This window comes from Dendrobates tinctorius, unplaced genomic scaffold (genome assembly GCF_039654945.1).
Source record: "Dendrobates tinctorius isolate UK_male_01 unplaced genomic scaffold, ASM3965494v1 ptg000366l, whole genome shotgun sequence".
Classification (NCBI taxonomy): domain Eukaryota; kingdom Metazoa; phylum Chordata; class Amphibia; order Anura; family Dendrobatidae; genus Dendrobates; species Dendrobates tinctorius.
In genome coordinates this window covers 5034416-5052500 of record NW_027362032.1, presented here as the reverse complement: position 1 = coordinate 5052500, position 18085 = coordinate 5034416, and the positions used below count along the sequence as shown (strand labels likewise).

At 41.5% G+C, this 18085-nt stretch overlaps 1 pseudogene; it reads left to right on the top strand.

Annotated features, from left to right (window-relative positions):
- Positions 1-18085, top strand: part of LOC141075649 (uncharacterized) — a 112312-nt pseudogene that overhangs the window by 10459 nt on the left and 83768 nt on the right.

Here is an 18085-nt window from a genome sequence, read left to right as displayed (position 1 = left end):
GCTCCGCTCCGCACACCTCGTACACACACGGCTCCGCTCCGTACACCTCATACACACACGGCTCCCCTCCGTACACCTCGTACACACACGGCTCCGCTCCGTACACCTCGTACACACACGGCTCCGCTCCGTACACCTCGTACACACACGGCTCCGCTCCGTACACCTCGTACACACTCGGCTCCGCTCCGCACACCTCGTACACACGCGGCTCCGCTCCGTACACCTCGTACACACTCGGCTCCGCTCCGTACACCTCGTACACACACGGCTCCGCTCCGTACACCTCGTACACACTCGGCTCCGCTCCGCACACCTCGTACACACACGGCTCCCCTCCGTACACCTCGTACACACACGGCTCCGCTCCGTACACCCCGTACACACACGGCTCCGCTCCGTACACCTCGTACACACGCGGCTCCGCTCCGTACACCTCGTACACACACGGCTCCGCTCCGTACACCTCGTACACACACGGCTCCGCTCCGTACACCTCGTACACACTCGGCTCCGCTCCGCACACCTCGTACACACACTGCTCCGCTCCGTACACCTTGTACACACACGGCTCCGCTCCGTACACCTCGTACACACACTGCTCCGCTCCGTACACCTTGTACACACACGGCTCCGCTCCGTACACCTCGTACACACACGGCTCTGCTACATCCACCCTGTAAACCCCTCCTGACCCCACACAGAAACTTCCCCTCATCCAGCACCATGACAACCAGCACAGCAGAGTCCTGCACACACTGAGGCCCCTGATCATGTGACCCCTGACTCCTCCCCTCCTGTGACCTCATCACAGGTCCTGTGCGCACAGAGCAGCTGTAGAAATCTCCGGCCTCAGGGGTCTCACCAGACTTCGCTCTTTTCTTGCAGGGGCCGCAGTGGATTTCATCCTGGATCCATAGAGCTGAATAGAGGAGCGATGTTCCTTCACTCTGATGGGAATTGATGGTGACGTTTGTCCAACGTCCACGTTACCGAGTAAATCCCCCCAGGACTGCAGCCGGTAAAGACCCCGATATCCACAGGTGTCCCCTCTAATTGGCGGAAAGGGATAGAAAAGCCTCTTATCCCGAGGGGAAACCCTGTACATGGAGACATCGGCCTCAGATCTCTCCTGTCCTGTTCTTCCAGAAAAGCCTCAAACTTCTGTGTGTGACTCAGAGCTGAGATCTAACGTGAGAGAAGATTCCAGTGCGGGGAAGACGGGAAACCTTCATATAGACGGCCGGTGGGGATGGAGGCAGTGACCGACTCTGGCCACATCTGTCTCTAGAGCCGCAGTTGAAGATGTCGTCCTCATCATGAAGGAGTTATTTCTCATGTCGTGTGTAATGAATATCTCCTGCAGTATTGCTAATGCCGATTCCAGTGTCGGTAATGAGACGAGAATTAGCGTTATGGAAGATGAGTCTATGAGGAACGTGTTCAGCTGCCGACTCCGAGGAGGAAACTGCTTGTTGTCTGTGGCCTAAATATATAGGTTTTATTAGTAGATGTCAGGGGAGAAAACTAAACCCTGTAAGATAATAAACCTCCTCATATGTTTCCCTTATTATCTCCAGTAAGTGTATTATTACACAGGATTCTTATGATGTTACATCGGATCATCTTCTTCTCATTCAGGTCTCTACAATATCGGATCCTCTCAGTGAAGATCTTCTACAGAAGAGAATTTTCCTGATTTACCCATCAAGGATGGATATGGACAGAGACAAGATGGCGGAGAGGATGTTACACCTCACCCTAGAGATCCTCTTCCGTCTCACTGGAGAGGTGAGAGATTCTGATGACGTCACATTACATCATTCTTATCTATGGGAATAACAGATGGACAGAACTGGAGAGGTGAGGACTCTGGAAATGTCTGTAGTGAGATTTATTAATGTGTCTCTCCATAACCAGGATTACACAGTGGTGAGGAAGACCTCTAGTGATCGCTGTCAGGACCCTGTGTCTGAGGAATGGGGAAGACCCCTGAGCCCAATCACGGGGCCTCCACCTCACCCCCTGATCCATGAGGACATCAATGACCAGAAGATCCTAGAACTCATCTACAAGATGATGGAGCTGCTGACTGGAGAGGTGACACTGCTGGGAATGCTGGGACATTATACAGTAACACTATGAAGGGATCGGGGGATGACGGTATCATTGTATGTGTCAGGTTCCTATAAGGTGTCAGGATGTCGCTGTCTATTTCTCCATGGAGGAGTGGGAGTATTTAGAAGGACACAGAGATCTGTACAAGGACGTCATAATGGAGGTTCCCCAGCCCCTCACATCACCAGGTAACAGACAGGACTAAATACACACGGCCTATAATTATCTGTATGTAGAGAATGAATTCAGTCCCTGTATGTGTTTCCTCCAGATCTATCCAGTAAGAGGACAACACCAGAGAGATGTCCCCATCCTCTTCTTCCACAGGACTGTAACCAAGAAGATCCCAGTGCTCCTCAGGATCATCAGGTAGATGGAGAGAAGGTGTCAGGAGATCTCCCCTATGATGTGTAGACGGCTGTGAAGGTCTTGTGCTCAGTCTTGTTTTATCCTCCAGTATTATATGTTTTATACTTGTGTAATGAGAACGGTGGAGATGGCAGGATTAGAGCTGATCATAGATGGGACTTCTCCATCTGTCGGTGACTTTTACAATATTTGTTTCAGGGTGAAGATCTGACCCATATTAATACTACAGAGACATATGTGAGGGGTGATGAGTGGTGTAAAGAGGAGATTCCCACATATGACTACCCAGGTGAGTAGTGACCACTGAATGCAGAGAAGTCACAGATTCCTCTCAGTCACCGGCTGTGGCTGCTTTATCGGTGGTGTAGTCCGGCCGTATTACCATGATCACCATTTTGCCTCTAGACCACAACATTCTCCTCCACCCAAAACTGTTCAAATTACTTTGTGCATTGAAAGCCCTTTTCTATAGAACTTACAACCAATTACATTGTTTTTGATCCTAAGGAATTCAGATTACTGCACAATCTCTCCTGAAATGGGGAGCAATATTATTTTCTCTAATCTTCTGCTCAGGATCCATAGTAGCTCCTATGGTCCACCATAAATGAGGGCAACTCTGGTTTACTGTTGTGTAATCTGTATTTGTAGTTTTCAGTTAATGAGATTCTCGTGCTCTGGGGTGGGGCTGTGGGTGGGGCTGTGGGCGGGGCTTTATGTGGTGTTCTGATTACATATTCCTCTGTATTGGCTTATGACAGGTCGCTGACCCCTCACTGACCTGCCCCCATTATTACATAATGCATATAATAGCATTGATATTATTGGGGATAATGCCTATAATTTTGTGGCTATTGTGAGGCTTAGAAAAAAATTACATCCAGCACAATGTCACCGGTGATGGCGGCGCCTGCACAGTAGCCTCTATATCAACTATATGAATTTTTTTTTGTTAGGAAGTTATAAGGGTTAAAAGTTGACCAGCAATTTCTGATTTTTACAACAAGATTTACAAAACCATTTTTTTTAGGGACCACCTCACATTTGAAGTGAGTTTGGGGGTCAATATGACATAAAATGCCCAAAAGTGACACCATTCTGAAGAGTGCACCCCTCAAGGGGCTCAAAACCACATTCAAGAAGTTTATTAACCCTTCAGGTGCTTCACAGGAATGAATGGAATGTGGAAGGAAAAAATATACATTTACTTTTCTTTCACAAAAATTTTCATTTAGACCTAATTATTTTTTACTTTCGCCAGGGTAACAGGAGAAAATGGACTATACATTTTGTTTTGCAATTTCTCCTGAGCATACCGATACCCCATATGTGGGGGAAATCTACTGCTTGGGCGCACGGCAGGGCTCGGAAGGGAAGGCGCGCCATTTGACTTTTTGAATGTAAAATATGCTGTAATAATTAGCAGTTGCCATGTCGTGTTTGGAGAGCCCCTGATGTGCCTAAACAGTAGAAACTCCCAAAAAGGGACCCCATTTTTTAAACTAGACCCCTTAGGGAACTTATCCAGATGTGTATTGAGCACCTTGAACCCACAGGTGCTTCACAGACGTTTATAACATGGCGCCATGCAAATAAAAAAAGAAAATAAGATTTTTCACAAATCTTTTTAGCCCCATATTTTGCATTTTCATAAGGGGAACAGGAGAAATTGCTCCATACAATTTGTTGTGCAATTTCTCCTGAGCACGCCGATACCCCATATGTGGGAGAATACTACTGTTTGGGCGCATGGCAGAGCTTGGAAGGGAAGGAGCGCCATATTGGAGAGCAGATTTTGCTGGAATTGTTTGTGGGTGACATGTCACATTGTCAGAGCCCCTGAGGTGCCAGAACAGCATAAGCCCCAAAAGTGACTGCATTTTACCAAAATACTTCCCTGAATGAATTCTTCTAGTGGTGCAGTGAGCATACTGACACCACAGCTGTTCCATAGAAAATTATACCATTGGGCAGTGAAGAAGAAATAATGACATTTTTACAATTAAAATGTTGTTTTAACCCCAGATTTTACATTGGAAAATAGGTAGATAGGTAAAGGGTCACTACACCCAGAGATGAATTCACAGGGGGATGTCACTTCCAATTCCCAGAGCAACAGAATCCCTCCTGAAGTGACCCCATTTTGGAAATGACACTCCTCTGGGAATTCATCTGTGGATATAGTAACCATTTTCACTACATGGATGATTTCCAGAAACTTGTAGAAGTTTCAGAGCAAAAATTGCAAAAATGTCATTGTAGTGCCCAATATATTGTGCCGAGCTTGTGTCTCTGGAGACCTCCCCCCACATACCCCCGGAAGTTGTTATTTCAGCTCTACTCAAATGTGTCTGTCACTAAATAATCCAAATGCTTGAATGTCAAAACAGTTGAAAACCGTGGTTCTGTGTGGAAGATTGTAAAGCCGTCATGGAGGCATAAGGCTGGCAATGATGGGCATTGTGGGTAATAATAGCGGGGATCATGCCTCATTCCTCTCTAGGAACATACACGACATCTTCTCTGGGGGTTCTTTCTTGTTTCAGTTACTGGGATGCGTGCAATAAAATGTCGCTCAGTGAGTCTTCTCACCTCTTCACATTCTAAAGGATTGGCGGGGACAAAATTTTGAAAAACAAGATTTTCAGTGACCTTTTCCTGATAATCAAGGAAAGTATCTGCATTTCCGGCTTTTTTGTATAACACAAAAGAATTATATGTGGCCACCTGAAGCAAATACATGACTAACTTTTTATACCAGATCTATGATTTTCTTGATACCTGGTATGGCTGTAGAACCTGATCTGCAAGGTCCACACCCCATATATTTGTTGTAGTCAGTGACAGACACAGGTTTTGGAGTAGTGGATCCCTGTTGGTCTGCAGTGGCCCTTGTGGCATCTGTGTGGATCGAGCTCAGGATAAAAATATCATTTTTATCCTTATACTTAAGGACAAGCAGCTCTCCATTGTGTAAAGCCCATGACTGCCCCTTTCGGAGCTTTTTGCTGACCAATGATTGTGGAAACCCCTGACGGTTTATGTGAATGGTCCCACAAGCCCCTATGTTATGTTCAACCAGACCTTTAAATAGAGGTATGCTGGTGTAGTAGTTGTCAACATACAGATTGTAGCCTTATTGTAAAAATGGAGTTATCAGCTCCCAAACCATTTTTCCAGATGTCCCCAGATAAGTAGGGCGTCCTGGTGGGTTTAGTTGGCTGTCTTTTCCCTTATAAATGTGAAAAGCTGATGTGTATCCGGTTGAACTCTCACACATTTTATAGAGCTTTATTCCGAACCTTGTCCTCTTAGAAGGAATAAATGGCTTGAGGTGCAGTCTTCCTCTGAATTTTACAAGGGACTCATCAATGGAAATGTTTTCTGTTGGGGTGTAGAGCTTTAACAACTTTTCTGTCAAGTCTTCGATGATGGGTCTGATTTTGAATAGTCTGTCATGTTCTGGGACATTTCTGGGCAGGCATTGACTATTGTCATTAAAATGCCAAAATCTCATGAGCATTTGATAACAGGTCCTAGGAAGAACGGCAGGAAATATAGCGGTGGCTTGAACAGGGCAGTTGGACCAATAGGACAGAATGGTCATTTTTTTAACAAGCCCCATAGCGACTGTAAGTCCTAAAAATGTTTTCATTTCTAGGACATTAGTTGGTTCCATAAATTTGACCTAGCATAATAGGATCGTGGATTCTGGCTGATGAATTGGGACACATATAAATTTGTAGGACAATATGCTCTAGCAAGCTATCTGTCAGAAACAAATTAAAAAAATAATTGGTCCAAAATTTTCCACCTCCACATTTATACCAGGAATGGCATTAAAATTAGGGATGAATGGAGTAGCCGAATCCGAAGCCTCCCATCTGGGAAATGCTACATCAAGAGGCAAAGCCCCTTGGACATTGGTGTGCGCCAATTCCCGAGCACTAGGGACAGCGCTAGTAGTGGGCATTGTTCCCTGAGTTGGAGACATTTCTCCAGAAGCGCTATTTGTCCTTCTTGTTGTCCTGGTCCTTGTGTGTGAGGATGGACCGGAATCACTGCTCATTTCTGAGCTATCACTGTCGCTGCTACTAAAGCCCTCGAAATCCACATCCCCATCAGACACTGCAGTTTCTTCGCTATCAGAACATAAAAGTGCATAAGTCTCCTGCACTATAGTACTGACGGGCCATTTTATTCGTTTTTATTTTTTTACCGGAAATTGAAAACTACGACGTGACCAAATAATTTGGGAAGCATTTGAGAAAAGCCTAATTCTTAGCCTACCCCTAACTTTAGCCCCAACACTAACCCTAACTATAGCACTAACCCTAACCTGCCTTATCTGTATTGTTACTTTATAGCACAATCGCTGACTGACACAGCTGTTCCCAGCAGCACTTGTAACAATGTTTCTCCTCTAATCTCTCACTGACAGGAGATCTGAGGAGAAACAGCGTTTTTATGGGGCAGATCACCCGGGAAAGTTCACTGCTGCAACAAACTTTCCCAGTGATTTGACTCATTGGCTGGTGTGACGCTGATGTCATAAGGACCTGAACCAATCAGATCTCAATGAGGTCGAGGGTCACAGGATGTGTTGTGCGGCGAAATCCCCTAGTTATAAGGTATGTGGGGTCCCGATGAGCACAAAACTGCCGACCGTAGACAAACGTCCGCGCTGCACAAAGCCCTGCTAGCGCCGATGTTTATCTAACGTTGGTGGTCACGAAGCGGTTAAGTTAAGGGTACAATCATTTCTGTCCAGGCCTATTTCATGAGTTTTATTTTTTTTTAATTCTGTGGAAGCATGGTTGAAAAGCAATGTCTGACTTTCATTTGTTCATTTTCATAGATTTTTTATTTATTATTACTTTTGTCAGATTCAAGTTATTTCTGTGACCATTGTGGGATTTCTCGTCATTAAACGAGGGGTACCAACAATTTTAACCACGTGTGTAGGAGGAGTGAATATTTTGACTCCACAGCCACTTTCTGGAAATTAACACGCAGTGGATGTTGGAGAGTGAAAATTACACATTTGCCATGTTATTACCCAGCACATAGTGCCCAGATTGTGCTCCAAGAGACACCGCAAATTAAGTGGGTTCTTCTCACTATAATATTGCTAAATACTGGGATCCTAAATGTTGTTTGCGCACACTGCAAGACTCCGAAGTGAGAGCGGATTTTGCTGGATTGGTTTATACTTTTCAGCCGCCTTTGAGCCACTAATAGTGCGGGAACCTCTGTTTTTCCATTGACAGATGATGGACCTGAGTGGGGACTTGTTTTTTGTGAGATGAGAATTGGTATTATTTTCACCTGCATAACATTGATTGGTTTCTTTATATTTGATATTTGGGAGGCAGAATGAACAAACAGTTGAACACCACACACTACTGGCTCATCCAGCAAGGTTTTCTATTAGACTGTGAACTGTCATTGTCTTGGTAAATAATTAAAGTTTTTACATAGCTTGCCATTTTTATGTACAGTTTAAATAGAAATGTTCAAAAATATTAAACTCAAGGATATTTTATTAAAAATAATTGTTTTTTTTATCTTAGCAGATGACTGTACCAGGAGATCAGAGGGACAGCTGACATCTTCAAGTTTTAAATCTGATGATCTTGAGATCCTACAAGATACAACTGAAGTGAATGCCATTACTCCAGATATACCATCATCCATTCACAGCAAAGATCTGTCATCTGATCCTATGAAACAGGTCCCATCTTCTGATTCATTACTGACTACTAAGAAAAATCAAAGTCACAAAAAAGGCAATGAAAAACAAACTGCTCCTAAGGCAAAGAAGCTTTTTTCATGTTCAGAATGTGGGAAATGTTTTGCACGTAAATCACTGCTTGTTGCTCACCATAGAACTCACACAGGAGAAAAGCCTTTTTCATGTTCAGAATGTGGGAAATGTTTTGCACGTAAATCAAATTTTGTTATTCACCATAGAACGCACACAGGGGAGAAGCCTTTTTCCTGTTCAGAATGTGGGAAATGTTTTAACCAGAAATGGCATCTTGATCGCCATCAGAGCAGTCACACAGGGGAGAAACCTTTTTCCTGTTCAAAATGTGGGAAATGTTTTAACCAGAAAGGGAATCTTAATGAACACCAAAGAACTCACACAGGAGAGAAGACTTTTTCATGTTCAGAATGTGGGAAATGTTTTAACCAGAAAGGGAATCTTGATATACACCAAAGAACTCACACAGGGGAGAAGCCTTTTTCCTGTTCAAAATGTGGGAAATGTTTTAACCAGAAAGGGAATCTTAATGAACACCAAAGAACTCACACAGGAGAGAAGCCTTTTTCCTGTTCAGAATGTGGGAAATGTTTTAACAAGAAATGGCATCTTGTTAGTCACCAGAGAACTCACACGGGGGAGAAGCCATTTTCCTGTTCAGAATGTGGGAAATGTTTTAACCAGAAGAGGAATCTTAATGAACACCAAAGAACTCACACAGGAGAGAAGCCTTTTTCCTGTTCAGAATGTGGGAAATGTTTTAACCAGAAATGGCATCTTGTTAGTCACCAAAGAACTCACACGGGGGAGAAGCCATTTTCCTGTTCAGAATGTGGGAAATGTTTTAACCAGAAATGGCATCTTGATCGCCATCAGAGCAGTCACACAGGGGAGAAACCTTTTTCCAGTTCAAAATGTGGGAAATGTTTTAACCAGAAAGGGAATCTTAATGAACACCAAAGAACTCACACAGGAGAGAAGCCTTTTTCATGTTCAGAATGTGGGAAATGTTTTGCACATAAATCACTGCTTGTTACTCACCATAGAACTCACACAGGGGAGAAGCCTTTTTCCTGTTCAGATTGAGGGAAATATTTTATCCGGAAAGAGAATCTTGTTAGACATCAGAGCAGTCACACAGGGGAGAAGCCTTTTTCCTGTTCAGAATGTGGGAAATGTTTTGCACGTAAATCACTGCTTGTTACTCACCATAGAACTCACACAGGGGAGAAGCCTTTTTCCTGTTCAGATTGTGGGAAATATTTTAACCGGAAAGGGAATCTTGTTAGACATCAGAGCAGTCACACAGAGAAGCCTTTTTTATTTTCTTAATGTGGGAAATATTTTACTTGGAAATCAACTGTTAATAAACATCAGAGATGTCACATAGGGGAGAAGCCTTTTTTATGTTCATAATGGTGAAATAGTTTTAACGGCGAGTACTCCAGCAGCTGTGCTCTGCTTGTGAGCAACGCATTATGTCCCTGCCATGTGCTGCTTCCAAGCATAAAGCAGTTGCTGGTATCAGAGCAGGATTCAGCAAGGGAGCGCCGGGTAGGTAAGTGTAATGCTTTTTTCTTAATGTTTTGTGATGGGGCCATGGATACCAGGATGGGGGCCAATTATAAGGATTGGGCTATGCATAGCAGGACTGGAATGGGGGGCCAGTCATACCCGAATAGTGATGGTGCCCTGCATACTAGGAAGAGATGGGGGCCCTGCATACCAGGATAAGGATGGGGGCCATGCATACTACGATGAGATGGGGCACTGCATACCAGGAGTGGGATGGGGCCAATCATGCCACAATAGGATGGGACCCTGCATACTAGGATAAGGATGGGCCCATGCATACTAGGATAGGGATGAGGGATCTATGTATACCAGGGTAGGGATGAGGGGGCCATGTGTATCAGAATAGGGATGAGGGGACCATATACACCAGGATAAGGGATATTAAGTACAGAATTAACCACATTTTTTGCTTCAATTTTTTTTTCCTAATTTCCTCTAAACCTAGGTGTGTCTTATAGTCCAAAAAACACGGTATATATATATTTTTTTCTCAGTGAACTCATTCCTTATGTTTGGCCTCATTAAAATAAAAACACTCATACTCCGCTGGCGTGTCGGCTCCACTTCAGCGGTGTTGAGACTCACTGTCCCGGGGCTTATGTGAGGTTCTCACATCACACGAGCCCTGCACCCAATCAGCAGCAGCTTCACTGTTCCTTCGGACATATTGAACATCAACATGAAGCCAGGGCTGCGGCTGCTCTCTGACGGCCTCATGATGCTTGATTTGTCCGAAGGTGGGGACAGTGACATCAGCGCTGATTGGGCACAGGGCTCACATGACGTAAAAACCTCAAGAGACCCAAGAAAGCAAGTACCAACAACCTTTTTAAACATCAAAAATCCCACACAGGGAAAAGTCATTATTATACCTAGAGTGTGAGAAATGAATGACAGGAAAATCGTATTTTGTTGACCTTCAAAAATAACTCAGACGAGGAGAACCTATATATATTATTCACAAATTGTACAAAAACATGATGCACGCGACGTGTGTTCAAGATGGAATATTATATGGGAGTTTTATAGGATAAATTCAAGGTGAGAATATTATATGGGAGTTTTATAGGATAAATTCAAGGTGAGAATATTATATGGGAGTTTTATAGAATAAATTCAAGATGGAATATTATATGGGAGTTTTATAGAATAAATTCAAGGTGAGAATATTATATGGGAGTTTTATAGAATAAATTCTAGGTGAGAATATTATATGGGAGTTTTATAGGATAAATTCTAGGTGAGAATATTATATGGGAGTTTTATAGAATAAATTCAAGGTGAGAATATTATATGGGAGTTTTATAGAATAAATTCAAGGTGAGAATATTATATGGGAGATTTATAGGATAAATTCTAGGTGAGAATATTATATGGGAGTTTTATAGAATAAATTCAAGGTGAGAATATTATATGGGAGTTTTATAGAATAAATTCAAGGTGAGAATATTATATGGGAGTTTTATAGAATAAATTCAAGGTGAGAATATTATATGGGAGTTTTATAGGATAAATTCAAGGTGAGAATATTATATGGGAGTTTTATAGGATAAATTCAAGGTGAGAATATTATATGGGAGTTTTATAGAATAAATTCAAGGTGAGAATATTATATGGGAGATTTATAGGATAAATTCTAGGTGAGAATATTATATGGGAGTTTTATAGAATAAATTCAAGGTGAGAATATTATATGGGAGTTTTATAGGATAAATTCTAGGTGAGAATATTATATGGGAGTTTTATAGGATAAATTCAAGGTGAGAATATTATATGGGAGTTTTATAGAATAAATTCAAGATGAGAATATTATATGGGAGTTTTATAGGATAAATTCAAGGTGAGAATATTATATGGGAGTTTTATAGAATAAATTCAAGGTGAGAATATTATATGGGAGTTTTATAGAATAAATTCAAGGTGAGAATATTATATGGGAGTTTTATAGGATAAATTCAAGGTGAGAATATTATATGGGAGTTTTATAGAATAAATTCAAGGTGAGATCATTATATGGGAGTTTTGTAGAATAAATTCAAGATGGAATATTATATGGGAGTTTTATAGAATAAATTCAAGGTGAGAATATTATATGGGAGTTTTATAGGATAAATTCAAGGTGAGAATATTATATGGGAGTTTTATAGAATAAATTCAAGGTGAGAATATTATATGGGAGTTTTATAGGATAAATTCAAGGTGAGAATATTATATGGGAGTTTTATAGGATAAATTCAAGGTGAGAATATTATATGGGAGTTTTATAGGATAAACCAAATACCAACAGAAAATAAACAAATATCAGTAAAAATAACTCCTCTTCATTAGGTAAAGTATGAAAGAATTGCTCCATATTCCGATACCCGTCGCATCTTGATTTTTCATGATCTTGCGTTGGGTGAAGGCTTATTTTTTGTGTGCCGAGCTGACGTTTTTAATGATACCATTTTGGTGCAGATATGATCTTCTGATCGCCTGTTATTGTATTTTAATGCAATAGTGTGGCAACCAAAAAAACTTAATTCTGGCATTGTTTTACGTTTTTTCTCATTACGCCGTTTAGTGATTGGGTTAATTCTTTTTTTATGTTGATAGATCGGTTGATTCTGAATGCAGCAATACCAAATATGTATATTTTTTTATTGTTTTATTTTAAATGGGGCAAAAGGGTGAATTTGAACTTTTATATTTTTTTTTAAATTTTTTAATATTTTTAAAAACATTTTTTTTTACTTTTGGCATTGTGAAGACATACAGCATTGTTCCTTAATTAACCAGACGACTATTTTTTAGCAAACGAAGAATAATAGAATGTTATCTGTATGTTGGCTTTAAATTTAAGTGTTGATTTCTGGTTGGTCAAGAAAACAGACTTTTGTTTGTGTAAGTCGGTAATATTGACTTTTATTGTGCGCTTATCCTTGATCACTAGTGATGTTTGCTGATATGCTAATTATGCCTTGTGTTATGGAGCCAGTTTGTTGACTTCTAAAGCAGAGAGGGAAAACTAATGCAAATAGTTTAAGTAATCCTACTTGTTCTCATCTCCATTCTTACCCTTTATGTAAATACTGAATGAGGGACACTTGTTAAGTGCGCAAATAGGTTACAGGCCTCTGTATAAAGAGACAAAGAGAGAAACAGCCAGAGAGATTCTGCCAAGACATCCATACATCCCAAAAGGACCAGAGACAGGACGGCAGCCATTTACATCATGGCTCCATCACGAAGGTCACGGATCTATCATTCTATAGGAAACAACCTAGGGGTTTTCAGCCTTGGTTGGAAGAATACAGATCTGCTCCATTGACCATCGCTGAACCATGGATATGTTTGGAGACAGGTTGTGTTCCTCAGATCAACTGGCCTTGCACCTTGTATTGACTCAATGGACTGTCATCTTCCTACACTTGTTGTTACCCCGTCTCTGTGTTCGTGCCACAGGTGGAGTAGTTGACAGCTGACATGTGCCGAAAAAGATGTGGGCTCAGCGACGGAGCCCACATCAAAGGAAGGGAGTCCGACATTGGCGTACATTTATGCCCAATGTCTGAAAGGGATTAAAGGGGATTGTTTTTACAGAGACAGAAGTGGTAATCAATCATGTATACATACAGATAATTACAAAAATACACAGCTTCTAATGGTAAATAGTATAGAGTTAAGACAAGAAAATATCATTTGTGTAAACCATGTGTAGATATAAAAATTCAGGCAAATGTCAAATGTTGTAGCTCCACAAATAATTAAGAGTGGTGTAAGGTATGAAAGTGTGGTGTACTTAATTATTTGTACCAACTGGGGGTCTGTATGTGGGAGAGACAGGGCAAAAACTTAGAACAAGGATGAATTCTCACAACTACACAATAAGAGAAAAAAGAATAGATCTACCTGTGGCAAAATATTTTTGTAGCCCTGATCACAGCACCATGGACATGAAATTACTTGTGTTAAAAAGGTAACTTCAAATCTCAGAGAAACAGAAGGATCTGGGAGTATAAACTCATGACAGCCTTTGACACTCTCAAAGCAGGAATGAATGTGTCGCAGGGATTCATGTCTTTTTATATCAATTAAGGAATTTTCTCCTCAGACCTTGTTGGGTATCACAACACAGAACCAGACCCCTATCAGAGGACAATAAAACTTTCACACTCCTAATATATGAACTGTTCCAATATTTATGGCCACCACTTTTATCCCTCTCCCATAATGATAGTTCTACTTCACGTCATTTGTCTTACCTATTGCATTATGTCTGTGCTATGTGATTCTTCAGATTTTGTATTATTCTATGCCTGAAGAGACCTGAGTAGTCTGGAAAGCTTGCAATGTGTTACCATCTTTTCAGTTAGCCATTAACCCCTTTACCCCCAAGGGTGGTTTGCACGTTAATGCCCGGGCCAATTTTTACAATTCTGACCACTGTCCCTTTATGGGGTAATAACTCTGGAACGCTTAAATGGATCCCGGTGATTCTGACATTGTTTTCTCATTATATATTTTACTTCATGTTAGTGGTAAAATTTCTTTGACATGACTTGCATTTATTTGTGAAAAAAATGGAAATTTGGTGGAAAATTTTAGCGTTTTCCAATTTTGAATTTTCATGCCCATTAATCACACAGATATGTCACACAAAAGACTTAATAACATTTCCCACATGTCTACTTTACATCAACACAAATTTGGAACCAAATTTCTTTTGTTAGGAAGTTATAAGGGTTAGAAGTTGACCAGCGATTTCTCATTTCTACAACACCATTTTTTTTAAGGGACCACATCACATTTGAAGTCACTTTGAGGGGTCTATATGATAGAAAATACCCAAAATTGGTACCATTTTGAAAACTGCACCCCTCAAGGTGCTCAAAACCACATGTCAGAAGTTTATTAACCCTTCTGGTGCTTCACAGGAATTTTTGGAATGTTTTAAAAAAAATTAACATTTAACTTTTTTTCATAAAGACATTACTTCAGATCCAATTATTTTTTTTCCCCAAGGGTAACAGGAAAATTTGGACTGCAAAAGTTATTGTGCAATTTATTCTGAGTACGCTGATACCTGATATGTGGGCGTAAACCACTGTTTGGGCGCATGGTTGAGCTTGGAAGGGAAGGAGCGCCATTTGACTTTTTCAACACAAAATTGGCTGGAATTGAGATTGGACGCCATGTTGCGTTTGGATAGCCCCTGATGTGCCTAAACAGTGGAAACCCCCACAAGTGACCCCTTTTTGGAAAATACACCCCCCAAGGAACTTATCTAGATGTGTGATATGAACTTAGAACCCCCATGTGTTTCACTAAAGTTTATAGCGTCTGGGCGTGAAAATATGAAAATCATTTTTTCCACAAACATGATTTTTAGTCCCCAATATTTTATTTTCCCAAGGGTAACAGTAGAAATTGGACCCCAAAAGTTGTCCAATTTGTCCTGAGTACATTGATGCACCATATGTGGCAGAAAATTACTGTATGGGTGCACAGTGGGGCTCAGAAGGGAAGTAGTGACGTTTTAGAATGCTGACTTTGATGGAATGGTCTGCCGGTGTCATGTCGCGTTTGGAGAGCCCCTGATGTGCCTAAACAGTGGAAACCCCCCACAAGTGACCCCATTTTGGAAACTAGACCCCCCCAGGGAACTCATCTAGATGTGTGGTGAGCACTTTGAACCTCAAGTGCTTCACAGAAGTTTATAATGTAGAGCCATAAAAGTAAAAAAATATTTTTTTCCACAAAAATGATCTTTTCTAAGCCAATTTTTTATTTTCTCAAGGGTAACAGAAGAAATTGGACCCCAAGAGTTATTGTACAAATTGTCCTGAGAATGCTGATACCCCATATGTGGGGGTAAACTACTGTTTAGGTGCATGGCAGAGCTCAGAAGGGAAGGAGCGCTAGATTTTACTGTTATGGTTTGCAGGTGCCATGACACACTGGGAGAGCCCATGAAGTGCCAGAACAGCAGAACCCCCTATAAGTGACCCCATCTTATTAATTACACCTCTCAATGAATTCATCTAGGGTTTGCAGTGATCATATAGACATCATAGGTGTGTCACAGAATTTTATACCATTGGGCAGCCATGCGGAGAGACTCGGGAGAAACGGAGCGCTATTTGCCTATTCAAGTGAATGGGTCTGTGCACATGTCAGTGTGTTTCCACGGACCGTGTGTCCATGAGCAAAACACACTGACGTCGATTTTTAATGTCAGCGTGGGCCACAAAACAGCCAGCATACGTGCACACATAAAACACATGGATGTCATTCATGTGACACGCATCGGCACCGGGGAAGAAGCGTTACAGTAAGCGCTGTTCCCCAGCGCCAGGTGCTGAACACGACTCTCATCATTCTCCCCTGCTTGTGCCGATCGCCGCCACAGTACCAGTACCAGAAATATCAGGACATGTGAATGAGGTGTTATAGCGGGTTTTTACGTTTGGCAGCTGTCACACATTAAAAGATGCTTTTCATTGTAAAAATAGTTTTTGCATCACCACATTTTGAGAGCTATAATTTTTTGACATTTTTTGATCGCTTTTTATTCTGATTTTTGGATGCAGAATGAACAAAAACCATCAATTCATGAATTTCTTTTGGGGGGGGGGCGTTTATACCGTTCCAGGTGTGGTAAAATTGATAAAGCAGTTTTATTCTTCGGGTCAGTACGATTACAGCAATACCTCATTTATATCATTTTTCATGTTTATACAATAAAAACTATTTTATATAAAAAAATAATTATTTTTTCATCGCTTTTTTCTTAGAGCTATAACTTTTTTATTTTTCCACTGATGACACTGTATGGGGGCTTTTTTTTGCGGGACAAGATGACGTTTTCAGCGGTACCATGTTTATTTATTGATCACGTGTTTTTCCACTTTTTGTTTGGCGGTATGATGACAAAGCGTTGTTTCTTGTCTTTGCTTTTATGGTGTTCACTAAAGGGGTTACCTAGTGGAACAGTTTTATAGGTTGGGTCGTTATGGACGTGGCAATACCAAATATGTGTACTTTTACTGTTTAGAGTTTTTTTTAATTCAAATATTTATTTAATGTTAGAATAAATATTGACATTTTTATTATTATTTTTTATTTATTTTTTTTTATATTTTTACAATTAGTTACATTTTTTTTTATTTCATTCTATCTTTTACACTTTGTCCCGCTATGGGACAGTCATTTTTTGCAGGCTGATCGCTTCTATGGCAGGCAGATGAAGCAGCATCCCCATGCTATAGAACAGGGGTGGGGAATCTTTTTTCTTCCAAGGGCCATTTGGATATTTATACCATCCTTCGGGGGCCGTACAAGCTCCGCCCACAAAGTACATCCTGACTCTGCCACTGGTTTCATGACTTAATCTTTCATTGCATGCCCTTCAATGTTCAGTAGTGAACACTGCGTGTGTGTGCTAACAGAGCAAGAAGAAATTAATGAGCTTCTAGCAATCAAAATACAGCTCCCTGCCCAAGAATGCAGTCCCTGAGAATCTGCTCAGGGGCCTGAAAAAAGGTCATCGAGGGCCGTAAATGGCCCTGGGGCCTGAGGTTCCCTACCCCTGCTATAGAAGCTGTCAGCGCTGCACTCAGTGCCCAGACACTGAGAGACTGCCTGACTTGCACTGCGCATGACCAGGAAGTTTCTTAGCCCCGGATTGTGACAACATCGGCATTGGCAGTGATCGCGACCTTGCGTCACGTTGTGGGGTCTCTGATCCAAAGGCAGAGGGACTGTCAGCCCTCTGCCTGCTCCTGGAATGCTGTGATCATGTTCGATTGCAGTATTTCGGGGGTTAAAATGGCGGGAGCGGTCTGTGACTGCTCCTGGCACTTAGTGCTGGGTGTCAGCTGTGAGAATCAGCTGACACCTGGCCACGATCGGCCGTACACCACCCGTGTGTGCGGCCGATCCCCGAGACACTCTATTCCGTCAATGGTCAAATTGGCCCGGGGCACATGGACGGAATAGTACGTCTGATGTCAGAAAGGGGTTAAACACAATACCACCCCTCTTATTTATTGTATTACGCTGCATTAGAAACTAAATAATTACGGCATGATGAAAATCAGCTTAAAGTTTCATGGAGCAATGTCTACCTTTCCCTCTTACCCCCCTTAGTTCGTATGATGCCTATTTTATGTGCTTCAGTTTTCCTTGGTTTTTCCTTTTCTCTAGGAGCCAAGTCATATGTGATGCCCCTATCACCGACTCTATGGTCTCTGCGCTGACTGTAGGACTTGTAGC